This window comes from Mus caroli, chromosome 16, assembly GCF_900094665.2.
Source record: "Mus caroli chromosome 16, CAROLI_EIJ_v1.1, whole genome shotgun sequence".
Classification (NCBI taxonomy): Eukaryota; Metazoa; Chordata; class Mammalia; order Rodentia; family Muridae; genus Mus; species Mus caroli.
Window position 1 is genome coordinate 6,784,851 of NC_034585.1, and position 12,809 is coordinate 6,797,659.

Here is a 12,809-nt window from a genome sequence, read left to right on the forward strand (position 1 = left end):
TGCCTAAACAGCACAATTTGTTAGATCAGGCATTGTGGGACGTGCCTCTAATGCCAGCTTGGTCTACAGAAAAAGTTCCAATCCAGCCAGAGCTACATAATAACAGACTTTTTAAAAAAATGGTTTTGTTAGACTTTGTGTACTATGAACATGAAAATGCCCAGTGTTTCATATAAAAAATATTATTCAACCTGCTATTTTAGCCATGGAGTTAATCTCTTAGACTTGAGGCTTTAATTTGCTGATTCCTAATTTCTCTAAATACCTCCCTTTGCCAATTTCCTGGTTTCTATGAGAACATAACACTAAAGGCTCTAATAGAGGAGTCCTATGGATACTTTGCACTGAAGTGAAGTGCAAGCTGTTCAGGAGAGACTTGAGATGCCTAAGTCACTACCCAAAAGAAACAAACTAGGTAGCTAGTTACTGGGATGTTAAAAAGTGAAACTGCAGCATAGTTTTCAAGTGGAGTACTCTTCTGGAATACAGTGGAAGTTCTGAGATATGATCAAGAAACAGTTTCCCTTGGTATTTGAGATGACTCCATCTTCACAAATAAAGCTGTTACTTTTTGAGGTTTTACTGTCTCTTATGAAACATGAGTGAATCAGGTGTGGTGGCATATACAAATCTTAGTTCTTGGGAGATTGATGCAGAAGGATTGTGAATTCAAGGGCAGCCTGGTCTGTATAGCTTGTGAAAGAAGCATGTTTGGGATTAGCATGGTGGTGCATGCCTTTAATCCCAAAACTCAGGAGGCAGAGCCAGGTCTTTATGAGTTTGAGGCTAGCCTGGTGGTCTACATAGCAAGTTCCAGGGCAGCCAAGGCCACATATTAAGTACCTGTCTCAAAGAACTAAAGGGGGGAAACTATTTCCAGATATGGTCACCTGCCTGTTTTCAGGCATTTTGTAGTGGATAGCAAGACTTAAGGTAACAGCGTGTATATCAGTATATCTGGAAAGCTGACAGGATCACAGGACACCTAGAGGATCTACCATCTGACCTTTTAGCTAAACATTTCTGCTTTTTGTCCTTTGAAGGAACCTAGAGTGGAGTTTCCAAATGTTAATATTTCAGTGACACCAGAATAGAGCCAACTTAAGAACAGGAACATTTCTGCCACACAGCACAGAAAACTAATACCCCATAAAAGTGGCCTGAACTTGTAAATTAGAGGAAAATGCTTTTTCCTCCAAACTTGTCAAAAAGCCAACACTGAGAATGTTGAGTAATGGCAGCTGGTTGCTCAGAATCCCAGACCCAGGCCTGTACAATAGCCAATAGAAGAAAATGGCATATTGCAACATCCTATATAGCTTTAGATTTGTGGTGGTTTATAAAAATTAAGTTTTGACACATCTTTTTTAGATGAGAAAATTATGCCAGAATTCCTAGAAGTCATAGTCACTAACCCCATAAAAATTCAAGATTCAATGCCAAGGGCTTGGTTCCTAGGTCCACAGTGTGTATGCCATACTGGTAGGGATGGATGAATGGAACAAGATTTAAATCGTCTTTCCTGCCTTAGGGTTCCATGTTAAAGCCCAGCTACAGAAACTGAAGTAACAATATAAGTCTAGTATATGCTGGGTTCTGTAGGACAGTACATTTCAACCTGTGGGTTGCAACCCCATTGGGGAGGGGGTCAAAAGTCCTTTCACAGGGGTCACCTAAGACCATTGAGAGGAAAAATAAAGATGGTAGCCACCACTGGCACCTGCTATGGAGCTCCAAGGAGTCTGAGAAACCCATGGCATCTCTGAAGGGTGATGCAGCAAGTGAAAAATGAGTCTACAGGCCCAAGATAGTGCTGGAATAGCCAAGCAGGGTGAGGCTACTCTTCGAGGAAGGTGCTTTTAAAAAGTAGTCTCATGAAATCAGAAAGAGGATGGAACAGAGCTGCAACATGGCAGAGAATGACAAATGTATAACCTTCCTAGTGTCTAGAAGCAGGGAGGTGTGTGGCAGCCAGGAGCTCTCACTGAACCTGCCCCTAACTGCAATATCACCCTGACTCTGGGCAACAGCAGGATATGGGAGACAATGGTATAGTATTTATGGTGCTTCAGAAACCTTGAACCAGAGCAACGACTTGCAGTGAATATTTGCATGTAAAGCTGTTTGGGCAAAAAAAAAAAAAAAAAAAAAAATACTGTGTGACACACTAATTTCCAATCCCACTACAACAAATGACTGCAATAGAGAGGTGAGAAAGATTGAGGGACAGAGCAGTAAGTGTACAGTGAAGACAGGCAGAACTAGAAAGACAGGAGGACTCCTTGCTGAGTTGGGCCACCAGATTGATGTGCAGCAGCCTAGAGCTTGTGTGGACTTAGCCCCTGAATACACTGCTCAGCCATACAATTGTCCTGGTTCTGAGCAACAACAGAATGTCCAAAATGAAGAATGATTCGTTTTCTGGATTGGATCTCTTAGAAAGACCTCCATGGACTGCTGCCCCAAGAGGCCATGTTGGTATCCATTGTCCACGGCCCCAGGCCATCTCCAAGCCCAAGGTTCATGTGGATGTCCATGGTCCTACAGTAACCAGGGTCTGTGTTGATGTCTCTGGCCTTTGCCTGCTGCCTAAAGCCATGTTGATATCAGTGGGCCATGCTGCTACTAGGTGCCAAGTTGATGTCCTTGGTTTCAGCTGCTGCCAAGAGCCATGATGGTGGTACTTTTACTGGATACCATGTAATTGGCCATGTTCATGGCCAATGCTGCAACAGAAAGCCATGTTGATGTCTGTCTGTAGTGCCATCGAAGACCATCCTGCGGCATGTAGTGACACCAGAAACCATGTGGAAGTCCATGAACTATGTACCTGCTGGCTGTAAAGGACAAGGAAACTACGTTTGCATTGGTTTCAATGTCTGCAGACTCACAGCTGAGAAAGAGGGACATAGAAGGCTTCTGTGACAGCCCCTATCCCCCTCCCTGCAAAAAATACAATTAAAAGCCTAAACAGAAAGTCATCAAAGAGAACTCTTAACAATTGTGATAAGGATGCTGAAGTATAGCTTTCCACAATTAATGGCTTCTGGCAGGTGTGTTGGTGAGAAAGAACTCATTTTTAAGGAGCTGCCCACCAGGCTCCAGTGAATATGTGGGCAACACAAATTGGGCTCCTCCTCCTCTTCATCTTCCTCCCTTCATTGTTTTCTTGCACAAGGGTTGAGGGGTACCTGGGAGTACTGGGAAGTGAAGGTTTGTGGTGTAAAATTCCCAAATAAAAATATGACATAAAAAAAGACTCATCAGAGAACATTTAAATTATGATTCATAACAGTAGCAAGATTATAGTTATGAGGTAACAACAAAAATAATTTTATGGTTGAGGGTCACTACATCATGAGGAACTATATTAAAGGATCACAGCATTAGAAAGGTTGAGAACCACACTGCTCTAGAAGAACCAATTGAATGTGGGTGGCAGAAGGGATTTATTAGATTGCCTTACATGGCACAGACTAGGTACCACAACAGCCATGGAGAGTCTGGTGCAGTCTCCACCAGCTCTGTACAAAAGCCTTGTTCTATGGTGCCTGGTAAGTTTTCCTGTAATCATAGTATTTGGGAAGATGCAACAAGAGGATTCTGTTCTTGGGCTATAAAGGCTGAGTCTCAACCTATTTATTAGTTCTATAGCCTTAGTTCCCTCCTGCTGAGTGAGGGAATCTCTTATATTTTTGGTTGTGAGCCTAGCCTTTAACACTGCGCCATCTCTCCAGCCGAGTGAGGGGATCTCAAGATAAGATGACTACTACTATGGGGCACTGACTGGGACAGTGGGTTGCCAGGCTGCCCTTGGAAAGTATTAATTAAAGCCAGTCAAACACTTATCTTGGGCTTGCACAACTTGAGTCATCTTTTCTGTGTCTCCTTTTTCTTGGTTAAACCAAAGGCATTGCTGCTGGGTTGTTTGTTGTTTGTTTGTTTGTTTTGGCAAGGGGAGGGAGTTGGTTGGTTGGTTGGTTGGTTGAGTTTTGTTGGGGCCGGGGGTGCTGTTTTGTTTTGAGCCTAGCTTTCTTCCTTTCTGTCTTGTCTTCTCTCTTTCTCTTTTCTTAAATTAACAAGTTGTACCAAATGAGACTTGGAACATTGACTGGAGACACAGTTGCTGTAGTAAGTTCTAACTTAATGCTGTCCCAGCCTCCATTTTAGATTTGGTTTGAATTTCTCATACCAGAAGCAGACTATAGTCACCCTTATTGAGGATATGCCTCAGTATGATCTATTTGTCTGTTCTATATGACTGCCTCCTGTGACCTCTGTTCACATGAGATAACAAGATACAACTGGATTGATGGGCCCTACACACCTATATGAACTGTGTAGATGCTTGTGACAGTCACAGTCTCGGTATAACCTATAGAGCTTGAAAGTCACTTAGCAGAACCCCTTCAGGGAACCTGCTTAGGTAATATCCTGGACACCAGTGAAAGCTTTAGTCCCTCTGAATTTACATTCCCTTACCACCCACTGACTGAGCACCCTGCTGTCTCCTGACTTCCCATCAAGTCCTGTGATTACCCCCCTTCTCACAGACCTGTGAATGATAAAATGTTTGTTTCATGTACTTTGCTGTTCTGCCTCCTCTGGTCCACAGTTGAATCAAATTTGTTCTAATCAAAGCATGGCTGCCTTGGTAAGAAACTGGTTGAGGTACAAAGCCACAAGGGTATCTGCCCACCTACTCAAGTTTCCTGTTAAAGGGACATCTGGACACTGTTGTTCATCTTTCAGTTGCCATAACAACACCTTAGATCAGTCCTTCAAAAGGGTTGATTTGGACGTTTCAGTCTGTAGTTCGTTGTACGGTTGCTTTTTTAACCTGTAATCAAATGTGATAGAAAAGGAGACCAGGGTCCTAGTATCCCCTTCAAGAGCATGCACCAATAATTTCCCTTCTTTCTATCAGGCCCTACCTCATCAAGATTGCACCATATCCCAATAGCACCATCAGCTGATGACCAAGCCTTCAACACAGGGGCCTTTGGGGGCTATTCCAGATCCAGAGTGCAACAGATAGGGACCAAGCCCTCCACCAAGAGAAAGAAGTTTCCTGTGAAAGGTACACCACAAAGTTCTATGACTGTCACCCCTTGGCCTCTTCAGGCCAGGCCTGGAATTTATAGTCTTTCCAGGGAGACTTCAAGAGTGGATTAGAGAAGAGTGACAGTGGGGTGATCTGTCAAGGAGAAGCAAGCCCTTACTAGTAGTGGTAGTTAGAAGCAAAGGCGGGGTACAGGAATTTAGGGGGTAGGGATGCCTTGTTTCCTATTAACAGTGTACTGGGACAAGGAGGCCACAAGAGCTTTGTTTGTTTGTTTGTTTAAGACCCGGTTTCTTTGTGTAGCTTTGGCTATCCTGGAAGTTGCCCTGTAGGCCAGAGCCTCTGCCTCCTGAGTGCTGAGATTAAAGTGGGAACTGCAGACACACCCACTCCACACTCAGTCTGTGGAAGTGACATTGCTTTAGCAGTTCATGAGGTTCAGAATCTCATGGCATTTATTCCTATAGAATCCCACACCTCCAGCAGAGCATGGCAAATGCTGTCCCCAGTACTGGTCTCTCATTCCTGAGATGATGAATGATTCTGATGAAATCTTGAATCACCTCATAATTTTAATTGACATGTAATTGCATGTCTTTATGTAATACAGTGTGATAATTTGATATATGGTAGCAGTGTACATCAGTAAGCACAGTAGTTAGTCAGCATCACTATCTCCCTACACATTCATGAAAATATACAAGAAATTGTCACAAACTCCATTCACCCTATTACAGTGTACAACACTAGAACACATTGTTCCTGTTTTCCTACCCCTTAACTCAGCTCTCCCTATTCTACCATCCTCTCTGCTTCTATGAGATCCACGTGTTTTAGTTTCCACATATGATTGAGAACTTTTAGCATTTACTCTCTAGATTGGCTTATTAGTTTGTTGATTACTTAATTAATTAATCTGGAGACAGGGTCTCATTATATAGTTGGCTGGCCTTGAACTCGAAAATCCACCTACTTCTGCCTTCCAAGTGCTGGGATTAAAGGAATCTGTCAGTACACCCAGATCCTTAGACTAATCTTAATATTGGTACTGTTAAAAGAAATAAATAAATAAATAAATAAATCCGGTATCTTAGATGATGTAGGAAGGCGTTTTAGGTATTCCTAGTAATTGGGTGATTGATTGATCAGTTGGCTGATGGAATTTAGCAGTATTGGTTATTGAACCTAGGGCTTTGCATATTCCTGGTAAATATTCTAACACTCACCTCTATTCTTGACCTTTGTGTTTCATTCAAAATGCACCCTAGAATAAGTGACTTTACCTTTCTAAATGTGTTTCCTCAGTAATGAGACTTCCAAAGTCTCTTAGTTCAGATCCCCCAAAGTTGCAAAGCGCCTGTGTAGGGAGAATCGAGCATTCTGGGATCTTTGAGGCATCTGAGCTGGCTGATGCTGCTCTACTCTGATAGATTCATCAAGTGTAGGGACTCATCTGTAACATGTCATTTGGTATTTTCTCTGGGCATTATTCTTTTTTGTTTGCTTGCTTATTTTTCTCCTCCCTTCTGGAATTCTGCTGGTCTAACAGTACTTTCTTTTTTCTTATTTTTGTTTGTTTATTTATTTTAGTGACTTTCCTGAAATATCAAATTGTATTTAACTTTTGTCATGGAGTTATTGAAAATACAAAAAGAAAAAGATGAACATAATAAAATCCTTCATGTCTGACAAAAACCAAATGTGGCCTTAGCAAAGGAGAGAATTCATGCAAGAAGACTTTCTGTAACAGGAAGGGCCTGGATCAAAGCTGACCCACATGCATTGCATGCATAGCCTTTGGTGTCAGGAGTCAGTTTTCTTAAGGTTGCTCTCTGCCTGTTTGTCTTGCATTTTTTCTGTTGAGCCATCTTGTTGGCCCTGGAGATCTTCTTCTGAGGGAGAATTAAATTGTTGGGGATAAAGATGCATCTAGAAAGAAATTGTGTTGAAAAACAACATTTTAAGAGCATTTCAGAGTGGAATCCGGGAAGCACAAGATTCAGGAATCATGCACAGCCTGAGTCACCATGTGACTTCTTGACCAGTGTCTGGGGGGCGGGGGGGGGGGGGGGGGGGGGGGGGGGGGGGGGGTTAAGTCTTGAGGTTTGGTGTAGAGATAAGTTTGGCCAGAGACTTTGCAAAGGCCACAAATTTAACAATGGAGGATGTAGCTGCAAGTATTCCAAGGAAGCCTTTTTTCTCAGCATGAAGTATTTCATAGTTTATGAAGCCATTTTATTAAAACTATAACTGCACTGGGCGTGGTGGCGCACGCCTTTAATTCCAGCACTCGGGAGGCAGAGGCAGGCGGATTTCTGAGGCCAGCCTGGTCTACAAAGTGAGTTCCAGGACAGCCAGGGCTACACAGAGAATCCCTGTCTCAAAAAACCAAAAAAATAAAAAAAACAAACACAAACACCTGTAACTGCTAAGAACAAACTTTGCACCTGGCTTCTTAGCAGTTCATCAGGTGTAGCCAGGTGTCAAGTGGCTTTCCTGAACCTGGCACTTTCCTTTCCTTGTAACTGGTAGGGTCGGTCTCCTCTGTCTTCTCTTTCTTTGTTTTAAAAGTTCCATACAACCCAAGCCTTTGGGGAGGACTTAGTCTGTTTGCAATTTCCAAGGCCCAAATACATTTCCTTTATTACGCTAGCAGCTTCCAAGCTTGAATACCAGGTTCAGTATTATGACGTTCCCTCCCTCACTTCAACAAGTCTCAGGCTTAAAGAGGCAGCTCACTTGGAAGAGTGCTTGCCCAGCATGCCCAAGACCCAGGGTTTTCTCACCAGCACTGCATAAAATGAGTGTGGAATTCCAGCACACTGGAGGTGGGAGCAGGAAGGTCAGAAATTCAAGGCCAGCCTAGACTAGGTGCCCATTCTCTCCCCTCACCTCTCCCACAAATTTTAACTCATGCCTCCACCAGTCACAAACTCACTGCTTTATGGAACTGTGACATTGTTTTATTCCAATATTGTTTCCAACAGTCCAAGAATTTTCTCTCTATCATACTTCCAAACAAGAAAAGGCTCTTTCTGTGCCTTAAGGCAATTCCTCTACCCCAAATACATGTCTTTTTAATCGGGAGTTTTGCACCCATATTGTCCTTAAAAAAAAAAAAAAAAAAAAAAGGAAAAGCTAATTAAGATTGTCTTGGTTACTATTCTATCACTGTGGAGAGACACTATGACCAAGACAATTTTTATTTTAAAAAGCATGTAACTGGGGGCTTGCTTACAGTTTTAAAGGGTTAGTCCACGATCATCATGACAGAAAGAAGTCAGGCACAGTCAGCACTGTAGCTGAGTGCTTGATCTACAGGCAGAAGGCAGAGAGGGGAGGGACACTGGGCCTGGCTTGGTCTTTTGTTAATGGACACATTTCCATTAACAAAGGCTAAGCCTATGCCAATAAGACTGCACCTCCTAAATGTTCTCACAGTCCACTCCCAGGTGACTAAGCATGCAAATATATTAGCCTGGGAAGGACATTTTCATTCAAAGCAGCACATGTATTTCCATATGTATATGAGAACATTAGTGACTGCAGCTCCAGTGGCTCTCACCAGCTCTAGTCAAAGGCAGAGTAGAGAAAGTTGATCCTCTCTCTCAGTGGTAGAACAGTCAAAACAGATCTCAGAAGCTGTGTTTGCTAAGAAGTATTGACTTCTCCTTGGGGAGCATGGACGGCATCTCTGCCTTCATCTTGTCTGTCTGTCTGTCTCCTATATATTGACTGAAAGCAGAGAGATAAATTGTTGTTCTAAACAGTTGCTTTGAATTCCAGAAAAAGAAAATCTTCAGAGAGAAAGAGACCACCCGTAGAAGAGGAGAAGCAGGCTCCAGCAGGGTTCAGAAGTTAGATCTTACAGGAACTAGACCAAGCCCCTCAAGCAGTGACAACAGGAAAGAAAGGTTTCATCAACACATTTCAGAGTCAGAAGCAGATCTTACCTTGACCAGGGTTGTTTAATTATGTATGTCCATGTCAAAGCCTTTAAAAGGAGACTACTTAATAATTAAATATGCTACAGTGATTCTAGTACAATGAATGTCCTGTATAGCTATGACTAGAAATGGGTAGAGTTGTGTGTCTAAACTGAAATATTATACAAAAGTTGAACAGCTAAAGGCATCTGAATTGCATATGTGCAAAGCGATCAGTAACTGCTCTTTCAATGATTAGTTGTTTGAGATAGTTCCTGGTGTACCCAGATTAGCCTTAACTCACGGCGGACTCAAGATAACCTTGAGCTCCTGATCCTCTTGCCTCAGCTTTTCAGTGCTGGGATTACAGGTATATGCTACTATACCCAGCAAACAAATGCCCTATTAGAGTTCTCTTTTCTAAACTTTGCATCACATATAACTCTGAACATGTGAATTGTCCAGTACAAATTTTGATGTTTCTGTGGCCTGTGTACCATTCTGATGGAACCCACCATCAGCCAGCCCGATAGCTCAACTAGTTCAGATCTGGCTGCCGTCTACCGGCATCAACTCATTGCACATTTCATTGTGTAGCTAAGGAACACTTGACATCAAGAATAAAATCTGGGCAGCTTGTGCTGTCCTTACACTTGGCAATTTGAACATTAAAATGTCATTGACAAGTTATGTTTTCCTTTAACCAGAAACAAGAATGTAAATGTATGGCTGGGAAGAAAATGAGGACAACTTGGGAGACCTAGCATAGCACTGTCAATCATAATCACTTTCTTCAAGTGCTGAATGCAATGAAAATAAATGGGTTTTTCTGTTGCTGAGGTTTCTGCAAGACTAGCCCTGACTGTCTGAAGTCTTTGTCCTCTAAAGTTTTGATCCTTGTTTTACAATTAAATTCATGAAAAATTGTCTTGAATGGCATTTTTCAAACTATCTCTTTAAATATCTGTTCTCGTGGTGTTTTATGAAAAGCTTCCTGACTGTTGTCTGCCGACATTCTGCAGAACTGCACCTCCTAAAAAATGTAATCTGAACAGAATTTAAAATTTTGTATTTATATGTATGAATGTTTAGTCTTTGTGTAAGTGTGCATGCATACCTGGTGCCTACAGGTGGGGCAGGAGGGGACAGATCTCATAGGACTCCAGTCACAGATGGCTGTGAGCCACCATGTGTATGCTGGAACCAAACTCAGGTCCTCTGCAGGAACAGAAAAGGCACTGAACCGCTGAGCTGTTTCCCCAGCTAGGGAACAGTATTTTTAAGATGCTAGGACATCACCTACACAGCAAACAAAATGAATGGTGAGAATGGGCCCCAGGGAAGCCAGGCCTAAGGATCATTCTTTTCACATCAGTTACCTGCTCGAATCCTGTCCTTCCCAAAAGGTTTATTAGCACTGACTACTCCTTGGCAACTGCTTCCCTCCCAACATAGCCTACAATGTAGGATCAGAAAAGCACAGATGGGACAATCTAGACCAGATTACAAGGCCATTAACCAGGGTGTTCAATCACAAGGGAAGTACTCCAGTACACAGAAGGCTGAAACTCGAGAATCATGAGTTTGAGGACAGCCTAGGCTACACACTATGAGACCCTGTCCAAAGGTAGCAACAACAAGAAAAAATAGATGAACCCGGGCGGTGGTGGCACATGCCTTTAATCCCAGCACTTGGGAGGCAAAGACAGGCAGATTTCTGAGTTCAAGACCAGCCTGGTCTACAAAGTGAGTTCCAGGACAGCCAGGACATACAGAGAAACCCTGTCTAGAAAAAAAATCAAGGAAAAAAAAAAAAGGTAAGAAAAAATAGATGAAGTCACTTGCACTTCATTCAGCACTATCTGAAAGCAAAGATGGTTCCCAGGAGAATTTGTCTAAGTGCACGTCTGCTGACTTGGGTTTCTTACTGTATTCTGTTCTAGAGTAGTGCTTCTGCTTTTAGGTTTAAACAGCTAACTCTTTCACTTATATGCATCTGTCGTTGTCACCTGTCCCCCTCTTGTGTACTAGTTTATCACTGTGCTAAATACCCTGCAAAGCCAGATGAACTAGCATCTGAATCCCCTCAAAACTGTGATGACTTCAAACTCAACGATAGTTGAAATGGGCACTTTGAAGGTGCTTATGCTAAAAAGCATACATTCTTGGATTTGGGCTCTAATTGCAGGGTAAGGACTTGACTCCACACCTCCATGCCCCCATTCCTCCATGACCCCATGGCTCCATGGCCCCTTGCCTCAATGCCCTCATGCACACATGCCCCCTTGCCTCAATGACCTCATGCATTCATGCACACATGCCTACGTGGCTCCATTCTTTAGAGGGAGGCCTGCTCCATTGCTCCAGCACAGTGGATCCCGATGAGACGGGCAGACCATGGTTTTAAGATGTTTATTGTAGAAAGGCATAGAGAGGAAGAGAGTAGGGAAGTAGAGGCTGACCATGGCCACATGGAGAGGGAAGGGAAGGGAATGCAAGGGGGGGAGCAAGAGGGCAAGAGAGAAGCAAGTAGGAAGCAAGAAAGTAAGAAAGGGAGGAGGGGACAAACAACCCCTTTTATAGTGGGCCAGGCCTCTCTGGCTGTTGCCAGGCAACTGTGGGGAGGAACATACCAGGCTGTTGCCAGGTAACTGGTGGGGCCTCGTGTTGGGAGCCTTGTGTCTGTGAGCATGGCAAATGGGTCATCCATCCCTTGCAGGAACACCTGCTGGGTCTCTGGGGTTTAAACCAAATTCGACCAGAAAACAGATCTTTCACCATCGCACTACATGCACTCTTGCCTCCATGCCCTCATGCCCCCATGGCCTCTCGTGCACATGCCCTCATTCTTCCAAGCCCTCATGCCTCCATGGCCCCATGCCTCCCCCCAAGCCTGAGGGGCCTTTATGCCCACATGCCCCCAGGCCTCCATTCCCTCATGCCACCATGACCCCATACAATCATGTCCTCAAGGTTTAATGTCCTCTTGCCCTCATGCACCCATGCCCACATGCCTCCATGACACATCCCCCCCATGCCCTAATGCCCTCATGCCCACATGGCTTCATTTCCTTATTCCCCCATGCCTTCATACTTCCATGTCATCATGGCACTATGACCCCATACATTCATGCCCTCATTCCTCCATGTCCTCATGCCTCCATGGCCCCATCACCCTATTCTCCCATGCACTCATGCCTCCATGCCGTCGTGCCTCCATGCAATATACAGATTCAATGCAATCCCCATCAAAATTCCAACTCAGTTCTTCATAGAGTTAGAGCAATTCTCAAATTCATCTGAAATAACAAAAAGCCCAGGATAGCCAAAACTATTCTCGACAATAAAAGAACTTCTGGGGGGAATCAGCATCCCTGGCCTCAAGCTGTACCACAGAGCAATAGTGATAAAAACTGCATGGTATTGGAACAGCGACAGACAGGTAGATCAATGGAATAGAATTGAAGACCCAGAAATGACCCCACACACCTATGGTCACTTGATCTTTGACAAAGGAGCTAAAATCATCCAGTGGAAAAAAAGACAGCATTTTCAACAAATGGTGCTGGTTCAACTGGTGGTCAACATGCAGAAGAATGCAAATTGATCCATTCTTACCTCCTTGAATAAAGCTCAAGTTTAAGTGAATCAAGGACCTCCACATAAAACCAGATACACTGAATCTAGTAGAAGATAAAGTGAGGAAGAACCTCGAACAGATGGGCACAGGGGAAAGTTCCTGAACAGAACACCAATGGCTTATGCTCTAAGATCAATAATCGACAAATGGGACCTCATAAAATTACAAAGCTTCTGTAAGG